This window comes from Protobothrops mucrosquamatus, unplaced genomic scaffold, assembly GCF_001527695.2.
Source record: "Protobothrops mucrosquamatus isolate PMUCROS unplaced genomic scaffold, P.Mucros_1.0 scaffold280, whole genome shotgun sequence".
NCBI classification, from domain to species: Eukaryota; Metazoa; Chordata; class Lepidosauria; order Squamata; family Viperidae; genus Protobothrops; species Protobothrops mucrosquamatus.
In genome coordinates, this window is record NW_015386624.1 from 509,249 (window position 1) to 530,889 (window position 21,641).

Sequence of the window (21,641 nt, forward strand, 5' to 3'; positions counted from 1 at the left end):
CATTGTAATGTTTCACCTCAACTACTGACCTCAGAGCCTTAGATTTTGTGTGTATACATAGAAAAATACACTACACTTAGTGGTCTGGTTATAGATACAGCCAAAATCCTCAAAGCAAAGGTAGCCATTCATATTTTCCATGGAGTGTTTCTTTAATACCGGTATATATTTTTGTTCAAGAAACTCCAGGAGGCATTTCAACTAGGCTTTTTTTTTCATTCAGGTTTTGCTTCCTTGAGGATTTAGTAAAAAAACAACAGAGTGGTAATAAGGTGTCTTCTATTTCTTTTCTGGTTTCCATATCATCATAACCCTGGTTTCATGACCAATAGAGTTTAAACTATTGCATTCTATTAACTTATATGCATATTTTCAGAAATTATTGGTGCTCAACATGACTAACAAGTAACATAGAAAGCACCCCACAAATCACATTGGCAAATAATTAAAACATTTTAAAAGATGTTTGTAATAAAACAAAAAAACAATGACTTAGCAAACTGTCTTGGGACTCCCTAATTAAAAATGTTTCTGCTTGGCCTGGAAAGAATAACAGAAGGAACTTCTCCCAAAATTTAGAAGCAGCCCATGTAAAGACCTTCTGTTTCTCTCATGTGCTCCTCAAATGGTGCCAGGACTAGGAAGGAGGTTCTTTTATCAAGACTTTAGAGGCAGGGCAAGTATAGAGGGAATGATTGTGGCCTTTCAACGAAGAGATACATAGTTTACAACTAGTAGTTCACATTATCCCTCAAAACAATAGTACTCAGTGGAACTGTTTCAACATAGGAAGCCTTAGTGTCTAACCTAGTTGCATCCTCTGGACCACATGAAATTTCCAAAAACTTTTCAAAGACAGCTCCACAGAACACGCTATTAGTATCTTGTCAGGATGTAATCAAGGCACAACTGTCACAGTGAAAAGATCTGACATCCACAGTCATTGCAATCCATGTGCTTGAACATCGTGAAACCTTGATATCAAAGGAAGATTCACAGCCCCCCCACCACGTCTATTCCCTGACCTCCATCCAACTGAACATAAAATTCACATCATCACCAGATCTTTCTCTAACACAGTCATACAAAGAGAGTGCGTGTCCATCTAGGTATGTTTGTGTAGTCAAAAAGTATTCCTATATACAAGTATACGTTACACTTACAAACTCCCTTTGCATTTTTTTAATAAATGCTCTGGAAATACTTGTGCCTGGAAAGCTCTAGGTAAGGTACAGCCATGTCTACTAGTAATAACATTGCCAAATCTATTTATGTATGCAGTGGGATTTTAAACATCCAGTACAGTCTCAAGTGAGATCTGTCCCTTCATGTTAAGTCTCCTCAAAACCAGTTGCTGTTCAGCTGCTGTCTACCCACAAAATCAAAGTTCTCCATTTTTTAAACCCCAGGCAGCATAGGTCCAACTGTGAGTGATCAGATATCTATGCAACAGGTGTAGCCCACAAAGTCCCCTTTGACAGCCAGAGGGACAAAAGTCAGTATCCCTCCTCCCATTAAACCAGAACAGGAAAGCCATCCACTCAATTTATGCAACTCTGCATTTAGAATAACCTACAGGAAGAATCTGAACTTCAACAGCTCGGAGATGGGGTTTGGAGATGAGTATAAACCCTGCCATCCTGTCTTTGTATCCAAGCATGAAACCACCTTGGTGTCTGCTGGTTTGGGGGGAGAGAAAATGCCAATACAATTCTCCTCTCCACCCACCCTTTCTTCTCCTGGTAAATCCCTTTGGAGTCCTCCATAATCCCATGCAGGCTGCACTGGACACTAAAGGACTGCTGGGTAAAGCAGGCTTTCCAGCTGGCTGCTTTGCTTTGGAAAAAAAGCAGGCTTCTGGCTGTAAAACTGGACAGCATTGCTTTTAAGAGGGCAGTTCTATTAAAGGACAGAAGGGAGCGACTCCATCCAAGAGCAGCCATAACCTCTTGGGCAGTTAAGCTCTCTATTTAAACAAACCCCATCACACAGATGCAGCTGAGTTAAGAAACACCCAGCTAGATGTTAAAAACTATCATTTTAATCCAAATCCCAAAGCAAAACAGAAATGTAAATAAATGGGAGAGGAACGAACACTTCCGCCTCTGTGTTAAATGGTTTCTAATTCTATTTCCCCCCCCCTTAAAATAACACAATGATGAGACCAACCATTTGACCCCACACACAAGTACAGTCCCCTCTGGCTTAATTCTTTGTGCAAAACATACCAGCAGATATGCAAGGGACAGGAAAATAAATTAACAGATTCTCCTGCTGAAAAATACATAACTCGATTCTCTCAACAAGGAGGATATAAAGGGAGCCATACTTCCCACCACCACCACCGTCCACCCCACAGTCACTTATTTATATAAGCCAATGGAAACATGAGGCCTAGGCTTCAAGGGTACACATAGACGTATTTTCAGTCTGCTTGTGATCTAAGGCCTTTTACCATGCATCCTTCCTGAACAGTTTCTAAACAGATTTCTTCTCATGCACCAAAATGCTACAACATAAATAAACAAGGTTGAGAAGTCTGAAGTAAATACAGCCTCAAGATACAAAGAGCATTGCTATTCAAATACAGTTAAAAGAAATTAGCACTGGGGCTAGAAAAAATGCAAACCCTCACCTACCTCTCTCTTCTACAAGACGATCCAGAAATTCTCACCCGCCAAAATCCATAGGCAAGACACAGCAGAAATCATTATCCCAAAAATCGAAAAGGGGGGAAAAAGAAAGATTTGCATTTGTCCCCTTCCTTTCCCGGAAAAAAAAAACAAAAACAAAACAAAAAAAAAGAACAGATGCCAAATAGATGCTGGTTGCTTACTTATAGCCACTCAGGGGAAAAAAAAAAACAACAACACACAAACCCACAAACCCATTTAAAAAAAAAAGGTTTAGAAAGGATGCTAAATCCAAATATTCGAAGGTTTTTCTCCACCCAGGGGGGTAAAAAAAAAAACAACCACCAGGCAGCCCAGCCCCCTTACACAAGGAGAGGGTGCTTCGCTTCCTTCCACCACGATACTTCGGAGTTTCAAAATAAGGCAAAAAGGAAGAGCGGAGAGCCAGGTCTTCCTAGGACGGCACACAAAGGGAGCTCCGGGTTTGCCTTTGATCTTCAAGCAGCCGCATCCGAGGAAGAGATCCCTGCTTGGCTGCCGCCTCGGTCGCCCTTCCTAGACCTCCCACTCCCCCCTGTTCTAGCCCAGAGGTGCCCAAACAGACCGCTCGGGAGGCCGGATGGAACGCTGGAGCCCTCCGGATGGAACGCTGAGGTTTTCCCGAGGGAGGGGGATCGAATGGAGGGAAAGCGAACGTTCAGAGTTTCCCGTCTGCTGGAACGTTCATACTTTCCCTCCTGCCTTTGCAAAGCCTCCCCTCGCAAGATGCCCCCGCAGCCCCAAACTAATCCGGAGTCTTAGCTGAGCACCATCATCATTTGCTCCCCAAGCAGGCGAAATGCCCTCATCGCCTCTTTCTTTCTTTCTCTCGCTCTCTGTCGTTAAGAAAAGCCGCCGCAACCCCAGTCTTTGCTCCGTGTTATCGGCCTGGGGAGATTTCCCCTTCTTTTTTTTTTTTTTTGCCCCCTCTTTAATCTCCTCCCTGGCTTCTGTTCCAGGCCTCTTCTCTTTCTTTTCCTGTTTCGCTCGCTCTCCTTCCCTTTTTTTTTTTTTTTAAACTTCTCACCTGCTCCCTTCGCACTCTAATCCTCAGCTCAAGCAGAGAACGGGAGTCAAAGAAGCATCGGTGGCTGAGCTTTATCCCCCCTCCGCTCCCCCCCCACCCAACGAAGGGCTTTAAGGAATTGAACAGAAACTGTTCACCGAGGCAGCCATTTTCAGAGAGGAAAGTAGGTCCTGCTGGGCCAGCTCCGGGTTTGCTTAACCTCCCCCTCCCTCCTCCTCCTTCTATGCAAAGGGAGGGTGGGATCCCGGAGTTAGGGACTTGTCCCTCCTCTTCGGCCCCCTTTCTCGCTCTGCTTCCTCTCCCCGTTGGACGGGAAGGGACTAGCTTAGGCCTGCTCCAATTCTACCCCCCCTTGCCTTCGGCGCCAGACGGTGCGATGTCTTTGCAAAAGGAAGCAACCCAGTACTTATTTTGTGTTGGAAGCTCGGTGGCGGAAGGAGACGCCGAAATGGCGCGGGGGAAGTGAGAGATGCGCCCGTACGGAGCCGCAGCGCACGCTCGATGGGCGAATCACTTCGCCGATTTTAACCCCTCGATGTCCGGGCCGGGTGGTTATTACAAAAGCACGTGGGATGGGTTCAGAGGTCCCTTCCTCCTTTCTCCACCCTGGCCGAGGCGGCGGCGGCGGCAGGAGCGGGACAGGTGCACCTCTCGCAAGAGACGGCAGCGCTGCGGCTTCCTCCTCGCGGACGCGAAGGATATTCAAGAAACCAACAATAAAAGGGAAGATCCAGGTCACTTTGGCCCAAGCCGAGGACGAACAGCCTTCTGCCGAGCCCAAAAGGGGGCGCTCGCTCAGGCGCCGGCCTCGGGGACTTCTCCAAGTGAGATCCCGCTGCGCCCTCCAGCGGTCGTAGCTTACAACTCTCCCGGGGATTCTGGGTGGGGGGTGGGGGTGGGATCGGGTGGACTTGGGAGTTGTCGTTCGAACGGTTTCCGCTCGTTTGAAAGTCGATTTATCCGGCACTTCTCCAAGGAAACTGAGCCACCTCGATCTCTATGGAGCTCGGTTGCCCAGATCTGGGAAGAGGATGCCGACGTAGGAAGCAGCGGTAGACTGAATCGACCCCTTCTAGGTCGGTAGTTCGACCCTGATTCTACAGAGGCTCTATAGTTTCCAATAGGGCCGATTCTCCCTCCGGTTCAATCTGAGATCTCTGCGTGGAAAGCGTGTGCTTTTGCACCGTGCTGTAAAGTTCTCTTTGAGAGGGTGTGTGTGGTGTACACACGTATTTAGGCGGTGCAAATGTTCTGGATTGGACGGACGCTTTAGACTAGAGCAGGGGTAGGCAACCTTGGCTCTTTTATGACTCGTGGACTTCAATTCCCAGAATTCCTGAGCCAGCTATGGAATTCTGGGAGTTGAAGTCCACAAGTCATAAAAGCCAAGGTTGCCTATCCCTGGACTAGAGTGTGCAGACATTAAATGTAAGCTCCTCGTTGTAACTCCTTAGTGCAGCCAGGTTTCTTTCTCAGCAGGCAGTCACACAACTCAAGAAAAAGACATCAGGTAGCTACTTTCAAGAGTTGCAGATACTATACACTTCTTGGGCCTTTGTTCATTCTGAAGCCTCCTTTCCTAATTATTTCCAAAATATTGCACACTTCTAATGTTAATATTAGACACTAATACCGTCTCTGGGAACTGACCAGCAAAAGTGCCCCCCTCCTCCCCGCATTCATGTTCACTCATCAAAAACTAGAATGCCTTTGTTTTCCACATATTGCCACTGTGAAGCAATTGGATGCAGTGAGATATTTTGGTAAATGGTTGTTTCAGGTTATCAAAACCTCCTATTGATTAGCTACATTTTTTCTGGGAATTTTTAAGTGTAAATATTATGAAGCATTTGTAATGTCAGGGGTAGTAATTTTCAGAAGTTCTGAATTCTTAAAAGGCCTGTTGGGCCTGATTCATGCAACATTGTAACCTGTGACTTGCTTTTATCATTATTGAAAAAGATACATTAGGGTTCATTCATAAAATGTACTTTGTAGATTCATCTCTATTTTTTGGATTCTGTACTGTATGTGTTTCTGATCAATTGGTTTTATATAAATCAATGTGATGGTTCTGATTGCAGTCCTGAGATGGAATATAAATATAGGGAGGAAATAAAAGTTGGATTAATCCTTTGGCTATCTTTAGTATTCTTAAAAATCTTGAATGATTTCACCAAAAACATTTAATTTTTCAAAGTAACAATAACACAAGGTTTTATTATTTCTTTGTTCATATTCCACCTTTATTGTTTTTATAAACAGGTCAAGGCAATGAGCATACTTAATATTCCTTCCTCCTCCTATTTTCCCCACAACAACTCTGTGAGATGTGTTGGGCTGAGAGGCAAAGTCACCTAGCCAGTATTTATGCCTAAAGTGGGACTATAACTCACGGTCTCCTAGTTTCTAGCCTGGTGCTTTAACGACGGGATCAATGGATACTATCATATTATGGATATACGAGATATACCAAAAGTCAGACCCTATATATTTTATTTTTTTCCTGAGAAAGTGTTATTGTACTGTATTTAGGAGTGTTGAAAGATTCATGCATCAAACAAGTAAGAGTTAAAAGAAAATGGCAGCCAATTCAAACGTTTAATGTAATTGATAATAAATTGTCTATGAAGCCTGATTTTTGCTATACCCTGTAAACCAGAGGTACCCAATGCCCAGACCATGGCCCACTACCAGGCCTTGAGCCCTTTGGAACTGAGCCACAGATGTGGCAGGTGAGCGTGCGTGCTTGCACACATCCCCACTTGCACAAGCAACTGGCAACTGCATTCCATTTGTGCAGAACCATCCCCTCTTCCCCCCCCTCCCCCTGGCCAGTCCACAAAGCTGGAAAGGTTGGGGAATTCTGCTTTATACTATCAATTTTGCCATTGCTCCACAATTTTACATTTCGGTTTCCCATCGGCCAGGTTCTTCTATTCCAATGTTGTACCATATTTGTTCTTGCAATTGTCAGTACGTATCTTAATCAACTGCATTTCTCAATTACGTTTTCTGGAATTATGTCTAAAAAATATTTGTGGCTTCAGTGTAAATTTTATTTTGAGAATTTTCAGAATATTTTGAGGTATATTTTTCCAATACTGGATTTTTGTTTTAACATCACGTGTAGGATGAGTTGTTCCTCCTTTGTAATGGTATTTCCAATATTTATTGTTACATGATTTGTCTATATTGACAGAGTTCATCTGTAAAAGAGTTTACACCAATTTGAACCAGACATTTTCTGAGGGGTCTTCACAAATGACCCGATGTGGAGTTGTCTTGGCGAGATGGGTAGCAAACAAATGAATGAATGAACGAATCAACAAACAAATGGTGCATTGCAAAAGGCTAACCAAGTGGTGAAATGGGCATGAGTCATTAAGCTTTACTTTTCAGAAGTGAGGACTTCTGAGGGTAAAATAATTTTATTATTTTGTCTCAGCTGGGCTGGTTCTCTGTTTTTGGAAATCCACTGCAGTACTGTATTGTTCATGATTACAGTATTTCCTTTGCATTTCACAATGCTGGTATTTTTTTATTTGTACTTATGCTTTTACTTCATTATAATTTCATTTTTGGGAGGAGTATAAAGCTACTTGCTTTATATGTGTGCATTTTCTCCTAAAGAAAAATGGTGTATTTCTCCCCCAATCCTTATAATAAACAATTATCCCTCAAAAAAGGTTTCCTAGTGCATGAGACAGGACCCTTTTAGAGGTTAGGATGATAGATTTGGACCAAATACAGGTAATCCTCGATTTACGACCCCAATCGAGCCCAAAATTTGCTAAGTGAGACATTTGTTAAGTGAGTTTTGCTTCCATTTTACGACCTTTCTTGCCACATTTGTTAAGTGAGTCACTGCAGTTGTTAAGTTAGTAACGGCTGTTAAGTGGATCTGACTTTCCCATTGACTTTGCTTCTCAGAAGGTTGCAAAAGTTGATCACATGACCCTGGGACACTGCAAGCGTCATAAATATGAACCAGTTACCAAGCGTCTGAATCTTGATCACATGACCTTGGGGATGCTGCAACGGTCGTAAGTGTGAAAATCAGTGCTGTCACTTTTCTCAGTGACGTAACTTCAAAAGGTCACTAAACAAACTGTTGTAACATGTTTTGCAATGCTTTATATTCTTTATTATTGCGTATGTTATCTGTGGTATTGGGGTGTTAATAAAAACTTCATACCTGCCACAGAATGGTACTTTACATTGATTCCAAATATGTTTCTTGCGACTATCCCTACAGTGGCAAGCTTCAGCAGCCACTAGGATTTGACATGACGTTTCCCATGTCACTAATATTTTGGTCCCTCATCAAACAGATTAGTGTATCCTGTGTACTACAGGTACTATCCATGCTGAGTCTTTGGTTGGACTGCAGGCAGCTGGCCTCCCAAGGACAATGGGAACTTGTCCAACTCAGCTTGTGTGCAAAACTGGGCTATATTTGGCCATGAAGCATCTCCATAGACATACACACGCACAGAGAGAGAGATCCAAAAGATCATTACTTAATGTTTGATCATAGCCTCCTGCCTTCAAATTCTTACATGGTTATACCAGGCTCAGACTGCTCAGCCAGTCAGCCTCAGAGTTTGATGAAGAAACTTTTATCAGAGGGATATGCATCTGAGTGGTTTTAGAATTGGGGGGGGGGGGGTGAAGCCTGGTGGTAGTACTTAATAAAATAAATGCATATTCTGGAAGACAACAATGGCCATTTGCTTGTGTGTTCTTGACAAGAAAACTAGAGAAATGTGTGTCCATGAGGATCAACTGAACTCAAGACTTTTGCTTTATTTTATATGGCTGTTCCTATTAGCACTGTTGCCATTAAGAGATTGTGCTCTCTGAATATTATTTATTATTCCGTACGTACAGCCAGAATGGAGTCTGCAATTGCTTCATAAGATGTGATCGTCGTTAAATGGGTTGTCACATGACTGCATCCAGTTTTACAACATTTTTTTTGTGGGAGTCATTAAGAAAATGCTGTGGTTGTTAACAAACCCATTGTTCATTATGGGTGTTTTTTGTGGGAAAGTGGAAAAAAATGCCAGTTTCCAGCAAAAACATTGTCATGTGGTCACATGACTGCGGGACACTATAAATGGCCGTAAATGTAGGCTGGTTGCTGAGTGCCCAACATGCAGTTGCCATCTAGGCTGTAAGTACCTTTTTCATGGTCCATCAAATGGTCACTGAGTGACTAGTTGTATGTCAAGGACTACCTGTGCTTTAGTCCTATTCTGGTCAATGAGACTGACGTCTTGATTTAATTGTAATGGATCAGATTAAGGTGCAACAACTTAAGCCAGGCGTAGGCAACCTTGGCTCTTTTATGACTCATGGACTTCAACTCCCAGAATTCCTGAACCAGCATGGCTCAGCTTGGAAACCTCTTCCTTTCCCCTCAGCATGGCTGGCTCAGGAATTCTGGGAGTTGAAGTCCACGAGTCATAAAAGAGCCAAGGTTGCCTACCCCTAACTTAAGCCATATATTCCCAAGTAATGAGATGTATATTTGACTCAACGGTTTCCCTCAAAATGGTCCTGAGTATTTTGGAGATGTTAAAAATTAGAACCACCTAGAAATTGTGTCTGAACAAGTCACTTTATGAGAATTTAAAACTGGTAAGACAACCCCACAGGATTCTTGACTGAGCTCTACTCACATCATGGCCCACAAATGTGTTGTGTTCCAGAAAGCTATCTGTTGTGCATCAGTCTGGGTTGCTGTTCAAGGTTCACAATATAAGAAGAACAGCATACAGATAGTCCTTGACTTAGGACCATTCATGTAGGAACCAACTTTACAACAGCACTGAAAAAAGTGACTTATGACTGTTTTCACACTTACCACCATTGCAGCATCCCTGTAATCACGTGATCCAAATTCTGACGCTTGGCAACCGGCTCATATTTATGACGGTTGCAGTATCCCGGGATCTAAGCAAAGTCAATGGGGAAGCCAGATTCACTTAACAACTGTGTTACTGATTTAACAACTGCAATGATTCACTTAACAACTGTGGCAAGAAAGGTCGTAAAATGGGACAAAACTAATTTAACAATTGTCTTGCTTAGCAACAGAAATTTTGGGCTCAGTTGTGGCTGCAAGTCAAGGACTACCTGTATGTGTTTATATCACAACTTGATCACTGAAGCAGCAATGAATGCTATTTGGGGGGAGGGAGACAATTTTTTTTCAGCTCACCTCTACATACAATGAGTTTCCTTGTACTATCCCAAGCAACAAATCTTAAAAATAGGCACCAGCAAATCTCAGAAATTCTTTAGGCAATCTATTGGACATGGTTCTGAAGGTCCAAGAAACATGTTTTCCACCTCATTGCCTGAGCAGGCTGGTTTCAGGTTTGCACATTCAACAATAACCCAGTGCATAATTCTACACCATTTAGCAGAGAAATGCTGTACAGTAGCATACCTAGCATATTTGACGCCCGGAGTGGATCCTTTTTAACACCCTCTCCTTTGGTGTTGCTGTGCCACAGCACCAACTGTCAAACAGCTGATCAACATGCTGGCAGGAGAATTCAACTCCATCCCCACCATCAATCCTCCAGATAGTCTCCTTGTAATCCCTAAGTTGCCAGACATACACTCCCCTTATTGCCTGCACCTGGGGTGGACCATCTCCCACTGCACATCCTTGCTATGCTACTGATAATCTGCCAAACGGAGATTATATCACTTTATATCACTTTACCAGAGCTAAAGGTGGCATTTGAATCTATATCCCAAGAGAAACTCATGACAAAATCAACAGCCTCAACAATTAGATCGCCATCTACTTGCATTGATTATATAATTATATGAAGACACTACAGCAGTGATGGCGAACCTTTTACAGGCCGAGTGCCCAAACTGCAACCCAAAACCCACTTATTTATCGCCGGGTGCCAGGTAGGCATGGCCCATTGGGTGGGCGTGGCTGTGGTGGTCATGGCAGACTGGGTGGGTGTGGCCAAGGTGGGCGTGGTCACCTCAATGTTGCTCGTGTGGAGGGACGCCTGTGGGGACTGTGCAGGGTTGGGGGAGATCCAGGGAGTTTCTGGCAGGTGCGGCGGTGGGCAGGAGGCTCGTCCTGCGGGGGGAGGCGAGGCAGTGTGGGGGTGCCATTGTCGCAAGGCGAGGCAAGGGCCGGGGCGGCTTCTGCCTGACACCATCGGCCCCCGCGCACAGAGGCCAGCGAGTGCATGGGGGCCGACAGTGTCCATCAGCAGCCACAGCCTGCCAGCCCCTTGACCGGCGCACTCTGGGGCTCTGCAGCCTGCCCCCAGCAGTTCAGAGAAGCTGCCCCTGAGCTGGCCGGCCGGCCGACAGTTGAGGCAATGCAGTGGGTCGTGCCCACGAAAAGGAGAGTATGCGAGGCCAGGAGGGATGGGACGGGGGGGAGGGAAACCGGCTGGGATGCATCCGGCCAAGTGAGACCTCAGTGAGTTAGTGGGCGGCTGGTTGAAGAGGGACAGTTGCCATCTCCGGGGCATGGCGCGCGTGCCCATAGAGAGGGCTCTGAGTGCTGCCTCTGGCACGCGTGCCATAGGGTCGCCATCATTGCATTACAGTATCATAAAGCTCAATGGCAATAGTAATGGGGACCTGACAACCTATTGCTATCTGTCAAGAGTTAAGCAAGGATGCAATCTTGCCCTCTTTTCAATCTTTATATGAACAACATAGTTGAGGCTTGTTTTTGACAACTCAGGCTTTCCTATTCCTCCTCTTGCCCCATGGCTACTGAGGATGCAGCCATTCTCTCTATAGCAAAAGTGGGGATGTGTATGTGTCTTGGAGCCTTAACCGCCTATTGAAATAGAGGAGAGTAAAAGTAAAGGAAGGGAGGGGAGGGGCAGTTTCAAGTTTGCAAGATTCTCTTAATATAATCTTAAAATAAAGACAGGACTGCTGTAAAACTCCTGGGTGTGTTTCTTATCTGGACTACCTTTCAAAACTGACAAGTAGGGACAGAATCTCCCATCTCTATTATAAAATTCGCTCTTTCCTCCTGGGCTCTCTCCCTTGCTATTTTTTTAAAGATTATGTATGCTCCTCATGGGAGGCCTTTTCTGTGGCCTGAATTGATGCATTATCTATCAGGGATACAACCGGAAAGAGTTTCAAACCTCTGTGTGAAAATTAGATTTATATCTGTTCAAAAATGGAGGTTGAACCAGCATCCCTTGTTCTGTTAAAATATCCACTCTCTGTATAATGTCAGTTAAAACTTTAGTTAATTCAATATTGAATTCCCTGATGATGAACAGATCATTGCTTTCCTTTTAAGAGTCCAATTTCTAAAGGGCGATAGTAATTTATTTTTATCCGAAGCTATAGCTTACAAGAAGCAGCCGATACCTTCCTCACAGCTTTGTGGCTTCTATGTAATTTATACTATATGACCTTTTTAAACTATTGCATATGTTTTAATGTTTACTGGTTTGTTCCATAAAATAAACAAAAGAAAAAAAGTGGTTAATGCAGCTTCTGCAATAGAAACCTTGTGTATCTATAGTATCTATAAACAAATGCAATATTTTATAAGTAAATATGTTATTTATTTATAAATAAACCCCCCCACACACATACACACAAGGTTTCTATTGTATAACCCCACCACTCCAAGCTTTTACTAAAATCTTACACTTGGGTTGTTGTTGTTTTTTGCTTTGTTGATTGTTTTATCTGAATAGTTGATGTTGTATTTCTTGGTTGGGTTACCTGTCTTATTGGTGTTTTTTATTTATTATTTGCCATTGTCCTGCATTTAGGTTTGGAAACCATTTTACCTCTAAAGCTGCCTTTAAGTATTTTGAATAAATACATTGTACTCTAAAAGCAGCTAACCATACATTAATTCCTACTAAAGGGGAGCTTCCATAAGAACAAAAAGAGTTTGATTGTATTTCCGTCTTTTAGATTCATGCTGCTGATGGTTGAATGAGATAGTCCAATTTGCATTAATATCATAGCTGTAATCTTCTCCTTGCTGGGTGAATTCCAAGGCTTATGTGAGAACTGATGGTTTGGAGTCCATAGGGTGTAACGTACCTGGGCAACTGGGTGTAATTTGCTAACTGTTAAGGAAATTGAGCAGCAAGGCCAGTGTGTTAAAAGGAGACAGATTTCTGTTGCTCAAAACGTACATGCAGAAAGGACATCCATAGAACTATTCCGCTCAATAGGTCAACAGACAAACAGTAGGATTAGCAAATGGGATGAGTTTCCTCCGTGCTCTCAATAGAAAAAGATTAGCAAGCACCACATCTGCTGTTCTCCCAGATCTCCCCTTTAAATATTAATACATGGATTATTTCAAGATTCAAATACTACTAAGCACCTCTGGCCCAGGGTGGTGGTTGTTGTTTTTCAAAAAACAGGAGACTGATTTAAAGGGTTGAATTCTGGCGCCAAAACTACTCAAAAATCTGTCCTGCAACAGCAGCAAATAATTGCCAAATTGTCTAGACCTTTTTTTTTAAAAAATGCAGGGAGCAATTAGGAATAGGGAAAAAAATATTTTTAAATGGGGCAGATGTTTAGAATATCAAAAATGCCTAACTGCTTCTGCTACCTATTTGCTATGATAAGTATAGTATGCAGATAAGTATAGTATGCACGTCTCTGTCACAGTACCCTAATGTGGGTCTTGCAAATTTGATTGCATTTGTGAATCTGATGAGATAGAGGCTTTACCTAGAAAATGAAATGAGCATACCTTTCAAGGGAGAGAGAGGGAGGGAGGGAGAGAATCTGCAATAGTTAGGTCAGTGCTGAAATCTTTTTTTTCTATACCTATTTTACCCTTTACCACCCCCACCCCCACCTTGGTGGAGAGACGAGGAGGAAAAGTAAAACCATGAGGTGGAAACCTCCGGTGCCTAGAATTTTGTTACTGTTCTGGGCCTGCATGTGAGCAAATTTAAGGAAATGAAACATGGCTAATTTTGGTTAAATTGGAATCTGACCCTGCCTAGTTTCCAAACTGCAGGACATAATTGTCCTGCTTTAGACAGGGAATTGGAAACTTACTGTTACAATAGATGGTTAATGAACACGCTTTTAGCCTTTAGAACAGGTGTGGTATGGCAAGCACCTGAAGGGGTGCCTCCATGCAGGTGGGGTGTCTTGTCCTTTATTGCCCAGAAATCCAAGGCAAGTTGTAGACAGGCGGGATTCCAATTGATTGCTAAACTTCCTTAACACTAAGTAAACAGTTCAACAGGAGGATCAATTGCTAAATGAGATGATGAGTAGCTCTTCATCTAGTAGAATTAAGTGCAAACTGAACAGTCCTGTCAACGTTTTAGTTTTGAATCCTGTACTAAGCAGGAACTTAGATTTGGCCTTAACTTGGTCCCTTCCAATACCATGTTTGTTTGTTTGTTTGTGCTGTGGTGGCACAGTGGTTATAATGCAGTATTGCAGGGTAACTGCTCACAGGTAGTTCTATCCTGACTAGCTCAAGGTTGGCCATCCTCCTGAAGTCAGTAAAATGAGGGTCCAGATTATTGGGGGTAATATGCTGATATTTGCAGACTGCTCAAGAGTGTGCTATAAAGCACTTATAGAGAGGTGTTTTAAGTCTAAGTGCTATAGCTATTGGTGTAATAATCGTATTGCCTGGCTTTAAATATGCATCTGCAGAGTATTTAAGGTATTTGATTTTGTTAATTATTTGCCCTGGAATTCTGTCTAGTCCTTGGTGTGCCTATGGAAACGCTATTGTGCATATTTTATTACTACTATAACAGTGATCTGTTGCTTAAATTCATCAGTAGTTTCATCACTAGTGCTGCTTAAGCGCATGAGTTTCCAGTCAGTAAGGTTAATCTACTAGATTGAAAGGGTCAGATTAAAGAAAGCTGAACTAGATTTATATCTTTAGTGATAGTCGTTTATTTAAGACTAACACACATTTCCAAAGGACTGATTTGCAGGTGCCTGAACAAGGCTACAGGACTGTCAACCTGAAAGACTCAAGCTTGTAAGCAGATATTTCACAGTTAAGGATAAAAGAAAATCAGTCTTAAACCCAACAGAGACAGACACTTAGTTTGGCAAAACTGATACTAAATTGAACTTTTAGTCACTAGAGGGCTCTGTTTAACTTTCAGATGTGAAACCTCTGCCTAAATGTTTTAACACAAGTTGTCTACTTCCTAGAAGAGAACTTCTTCATTGGTTACCAAAAGACCAAACTCCCCTGCAGTTTTTGTTTAGGATTAGCAACTTTCTAATTCTGCTTGATACTTGATTAGTATTAGAATACCATAAATCTGAAGTTTAAAAAAAAGCAAGAGTCATAAAATAGACTGTGATGGGCTATGTACAACCCCTTTTCCTCCGTGTTTTCCAAAAGCAGAAAACAAGCAATCTATTGCTCTTCAGATATTTTGCACTAAATGTCTCTTTTGCCGTCAGTGTCAATAACCCATACCTGGAGATAATGGAAGCTGAATGCCCAAACTTCTGGAGGGCAAGGGCGATATTTTTCTCCATGACCATCAGCAAGCACTTCTTATAAAGCATCTTTGGGCTGAGATGCCAGATTACACCAGTTAAAAAAGCATATACGTATTTCTGGAACATCTATATTGCAGGGCAAAGATATACCATTTCCACTGGGTCAAGTCCACATCAGATTTTGTGCAGTGTGGTAAGTCCTACACTCCAAATATGGGCAGGACTAAAAGCTTGGGAGATTGTTGCTGAGAAATGTATTTGAAGTTGTTAAGTATATCTAATGCCATTTAATTGCCTACTGAAGACAGATGTAGTGGCTATTCAAATAGTCAGGAAAGCATTTATTGAACTTTACTGAGGAANGAATGCCATGATCTGAAAACAGCCCGTTCTTACAAATCCAAGAGAAAGAAATTTGGTTTTATTTCTGTGAAATCCAGGAGCGTTAGCACAATGATTAAAAACAACAACACCCACACCTTCTCATATTTGTTTTATTTACAGTGTACAACACTACAGCAGAGCAATAAATACTGATGTGGAGCAAGATACCACCAGTCATTTCAATGTGAAAATCATGAGCATAATTTGACTGCAAAAACTTGTAGAAGCAAAAGTACCTTTGTTTGATACCTATAAAGCTTCACATCAGAAGTTTGGCTTCCACACTATATTCAACCAAATGTTATTCAGTTTTGGCTTAATCTGTTCCTTTTCGTGGCACCTTTCCAGTAATGGAAACTTCCATATTCTTGTTCCATTTTAGTATTAACATGTTAATAGTCAAAACTGTAAGATGGGAGGAAAAGCTATTTAATCTGTTCTCTTGGTTGCCAGTTGGTTTCCCATCGGCAAACGGGGAGTACTTTAGGACCTATATGTCTGCACAGTAGATATATATAGGTTTTTACCATAAAATGAAAATCTAAAACTGTTAAGAGTACACTCCAATATTTAATGTATATATGTGCAACCTAAAACAAAAATTATCTTTAAGGTTTCAAAAATGTTTGAATGTGCATATTTACAACACACATATATAACACACAGGTTGTCCTCACTTAAAGACCTTTCAAAATTATGATTGTGCTGAACAAATGCTATTTATGACTGTTCTCAAAGTTATGGCCGTTGCAGCTCCCCAAGGATCACATGATCAAATTTTGGGCCACTCCCCCGCACTTTCAACTGCAGTGACAAATTTAAGAATAGTTTCAAATAATGGGAATTGATGGCTCTCTGAACACTTTTGTTTCGGGAAGCACTAGTTTTACTTTTTCAAGTATACAGTTTGCAGGCTTGCCCTCTAAAAAGGTGTAGACCTGTTGCCAACAGAGGAGTCCTCTATTCTTGCAACAGAGTATTAGTACAATAAAAACATTTCTCTATAATGGAATGCAGAGTGGATTCTAAGCAGACAACAATGAGGCTGGCCAGAAGATAGAAGAGCATCATGGTTCCAGAAAGGTCCAGTACAGTTAGTGGATTGAAGCAATTTCTCTATATACAAACACAGATTTGATAATGAAATCTCCCGTACAAGGAAGGTATCCTCCAGCCCTTAGTGACACAGAGAAAAGGTATGTGACATGCCTTGCTCCGTCTTGTATCATCCCAAGGCCCCTTTTCCCTACTTTACTATGGCTGCTATCTCTCTAGAATGAAACTATCACTATTTTGCATCCCTGTGCCCTAAGCTCTAGTTCCTGGCATGACGGTAGACCACAATACCCCTTGAGAAATATCCAGTTCCAAAACAGGGCAAGACCTGGGGACCTCCAGATGCTGAAGTCCAACTCCCAGCAGGGCCAGTGGAGAAGAATGCTGGTAATTATAATTCAGCCATCTGGAAGGTTACCAGTTGTCCCCTCTTGGCCCAGAAGAATAGCTGTCAGCATTGGTGTCCTGATTTATGAGAGAGCACAAGCGATCTCCTGACTTGGCACCGAGTGCAGCAAGCACAGCCTAATGCATAAGGAAGATGCCAGGGAAAGGGGGGGAGGTCACCAGCCTTGAAATGGATGGCTGTGATCAACTCTCCAATAGCTCTTTGGATCAGATATGGGGAAGAAGTGGGATTCGGCTGGTCCCCAGGGAATTCTTGAAGGCTGTTGATGCAACCTCAAAGAAAGCTAAAACCCAAGATGGTGGTGGCTCAATACTGCTCCTGTACTGCTAATAACATAACTGATACAATTAGCATCAAATTAGTTTTACCCTTGGCAGCAGGACACAGCAAGTACCAAAGATGCCTGAAGCCCAAAGCTTCTTCAATTTTGGGTGCTCAGCAAGGCAGATCATTACCAAGTTCCCAACACAGCAGATAAAAGCTACAGGTGCATTTGCGTTTATGGTTTCCATTAGACACAGGCGAAAATAGGAAGGAGCCCTTGATCATACAGGCCAGGGATATCCAACCATGGCATCTTTAAGACCTGTGGACTTCAACTCCCAGCATGGCTGGCTGGGGAATTCTGGGAGTTGAAGTCCATAGGTCTAAAAATTGCCAAGGTTGGACACCTCCGATATAGGCCATGCCAGAATAACGTTGAAATAGCAAAATAGCAAGATTCCTAGCTGGAACTCGCAGAAATCATCACGCTCAAGTTGCTGCTTCCAGTTCTCAGGATGGTAAAGGAAATCTCCTTAGCAATGTCTACAAATTCAGGTAGCATCAATGACCTGGCCCACATATTGTGCTAACCCATATTGTGTCTCTATTTAAATTGTGGGGCCTGTTAAACCCATTAAGCCATATGGTGTGCCTTGTTAAAACATGGTTACACGTACATGTTACATGTGTACAGTGTGCAAATTTAATCCTTGCAATCTTAAACCATTTTGAAAGTCTTTCCTCCTTTTATATACATAAGTCAGAATGTACAGGCAGCCTTAATTAGGAGGCTGGAGCCATAAGGGAAAACAAGAGTTTAATTACAGAAACAAAGCAAAGCATAGGAACTCCCTCCCAATCCTTGTTCTATTGTCTAATGCCATTCCCCCCCCAATGTTCTTGATTTCAATACAGAAATCTCATTTAAAGGACAATCTTGATTCACTTTAATAGAGTATTTACACTGAAAACGGGATAAGATAAAATGAAAAGCTGGCACAGTGTAAAACAAAACACAAGCCTCTAGCATCAACTTTATTTCCAGAATGTTTCTTACAATGCAACCTAAGCCTCATACTGATTTGCAAAACAAAAATATAGATCCACCTTTACAGAAATAGATGCTAGAGTGAAATCACATCCTACAGTAACATTGATTGGGCCGGGGAATTAAGCAGGCCTGTATGGCAGTCATTTGAAAAGCCAACTTCTATCTACAAGGCTGCCTTTCACCGACACAAAACAGACTAGATTTGAAATTAAACACGTGGATTTATCAAATTCAATCTTGTATGATGCGCTCCTGTTAATCATGAGTATACAGTACATGGCAATAAAAAAGGTCTAGATACCAATGTGACACAGCCTTTCCCAACTGTGTAAATTCCAGGTTTGCTGATAACACTGTAATTCACAGCTAGCATTAAGAGTTATTTCATAGGAAACATACTCTACATTTTCATCATTAAAGCAGCCCCAAGGGAACTGGCATTCAAAAGCAGACAGCTTTGTAACACTAGTTTCTAGGACAAAGAGGCTTCACCCCATTCAGGGCTTCCTCAAAAAATGCAAGCAACCATGTAAATTCTGTAACAGAGTTGTATTATACACCTTTTCAAATGGGCAATGGAAGCACTCCACAACTAAGTGACCTTATAGAGGCAGCATGCACTATTTTAAAACATCTCCTCTGGGCCCTGGACTAGACTTTCCAAGCGGGTGACATTGCTGGAAAGAAGCTCTCAGCATCCACATCGTTGAGAGAGATGCTGGCCGGCAAAGCCAGCCAACATTCTGAATGGCAGAACCTGGATTTGCTAACACCCAATTTTTTCTCCCACCCAGCTTATTGCTTACCTCCTATCCCTCTCCTTAACTGACCCACAATTTGAAAGCAAGACTTCATGCGTGCAAGGACTATTAAGTTCAAAACTCAGCTCCTGGAAAACAAAGCCATGTTTGGAAAGATCATTTTAATTAGGAATACTAAATCTGGCCAAATGCCTTCTATCTGTTCCATGAAGGGAATTTGCCAATTTATTTTAGTTTATTGCAATGCGATTTGAGATATTTTGGCATGGAAATCCACGACTCTCTTCCTAAACTGACAGCCAGATTGTAGACTGCTACGTTTCTATCCAATAATATGTATAATACAATAATACAGAGGTTTAATAGGGGAAATGCTGCAGGATTCAGAGAATAGGATAGGTGAGATATTTCAGCCCTGGCTATAGTCTGTTGAAAAAGGATCAGGAGATGACAAAAGATGTGGACAAAGTTGCACACATCTCCTCTTCAGGGCTAGCAGTAATAGTCACATTTATTAATGGGAAGGGAAGAAATTTGAAGTGAAGGTTTTTATAGTTCAAAATAAGATCTGGGAAAAGTACTCAGCGCTGTAGAAATGAAGCAACAACACACAAAAACAGTATTTCCTGAAACTCCCAATAAAATTCAAAAGAAATCCTTTATGGAATGGTCACCCACCAAGTACAGGGATCAGGTGAATTCATTCTGAGAGCAATTCATCTATCAGCTCAAAGCACTCATTCAAAAAAGCAATTTTTACGACTGAAAATAATGTACAAGGAGACTACTCGTCCCAAACCAGGATTTTTAACAATAATCTTTATCCATCCCTTTCCCTGTCTATGCATCCAATTTCATTCTGAATGCATACAGCATTCCTAGTGGCCTTGCAAAAAGCATTCTGGGAACATCTTTAAAAGACAGAAGCTTTTCTGAAAAATAGCAGAACCAAAACCAACATATGCACTGACACAACAATCAATATTTCATCTGGAAAATATTTCATCTGGAAAATAGCTGTGTAAGGACTGCAGAAAAAGGTGAGGATGGCCCAAGGTTCAAGTCCCCTCAGCACAGAGGACCAGCTTTTGGCAGGAAGAACTATGAAAATAAAGGATGTGCTTTTGGTAAGACTATGGCTGCTAAGATGCACGTACTTTCCACAACATCAAAGCAATTCTCCCCACTTTTTCTAGATTAAAGTTTATTGTGCTTCACTGGAGAGCTCGTTTCTAAAGGCTCACCCTGCAGTCCAAGAAGCTTAGGCACACTCATTCCCTTCAGTGTTCAGCACTCCGTTTTAGCCTGGAATCCCATTTCCAGCATTAAATGCCATGCTCAAGTGTGCCCAACCAAGTCAAACAAAGACGCCAAAGGAAAATCACAGCGGTGCTGTTTAGGTTCAGACTAAGCACGTGATCAACAGAGAGACTGGCCATTTCATAGAAAAGAAACTACTTAAAAAGCTTCATTTTTCATTCTTATATATACATCTATCTACACAAACAAACTCTATGTATGTATGTTACATTGTTAAGCTAACATGCCTAATTCAAGGCAAAAGGTAGCTTCGCAAAAGGGAAAGTCAAAAATTGTAAAAGTTTCAGCTCAAACTGCTGCTTCTTAGCTTTGCTTCTGCACCTCAGCAGGGTCATGCAGCGTTTTATAGACACATATTCATGAAAGCTGCCTCCCTTTTCAGTTCCCCCCCCCCACCAAAAATGTGCATGAAGAACAAAATACAATTCTATTCCTGCAACTCAGCATTTCTCAAAGGCAACAACTTTTTAAGATGTGTGATTTCAACTTGTCAAATTCCCCAGTGGCTGGCTGGGGATTTCTGGGTGTTGAAATCCACACATATCTTAAAAGTTGTCAAGTTTGAGAAACACTGCTGCAACTGAAGATCAGCCCAGTCCTTAAGTCCTTTTTACAGCTACCACCTTACAAACTCCTTTGCAGCATTTCAGAAAGCCTCCAAAAAGAGGCCACGATTATAGGCAAGACCTGGAAACGTTTGTCAAGCTTGGGAGTGTCCTTTTCCGTCTTGCTTTTTTTAAAATATATATATACGATTAAGCCAAACTAGAAAGTTGCTATACAAAGAGGCTCAATGCAATTAGGACAGTGTTTAGCACACTGAAATGTAACAAAAGATTCTTTCCTCTTCTCCACAAAACTATTGTCCTTAAAGAAATTTATTTGCATAACCAAAGAGAAGCTGACTAAGCACTGCTAAGACATCAGCCACATTGTGATTTCTAGCAAAGAAAAAACCCTACTTTGGATCCAGGCTGCGTCATGAAATTTCACCCTGATAAAAAAAATAAGGCCACATGTGGCAAGAGCTACAACTGAAAACTGACTTACACACCTGGGTCCAAGGCTCAGCTATCACCAAAGCAAAACTATCAAACAAAGTACTAGCCTTCAGCGGATCCCATTGCCTCTGTTACACTGAGTTGTGAACAGTTCCTTTTGTAAATTGCTGAGCCAATTGTAATTTTTGTTATAAATA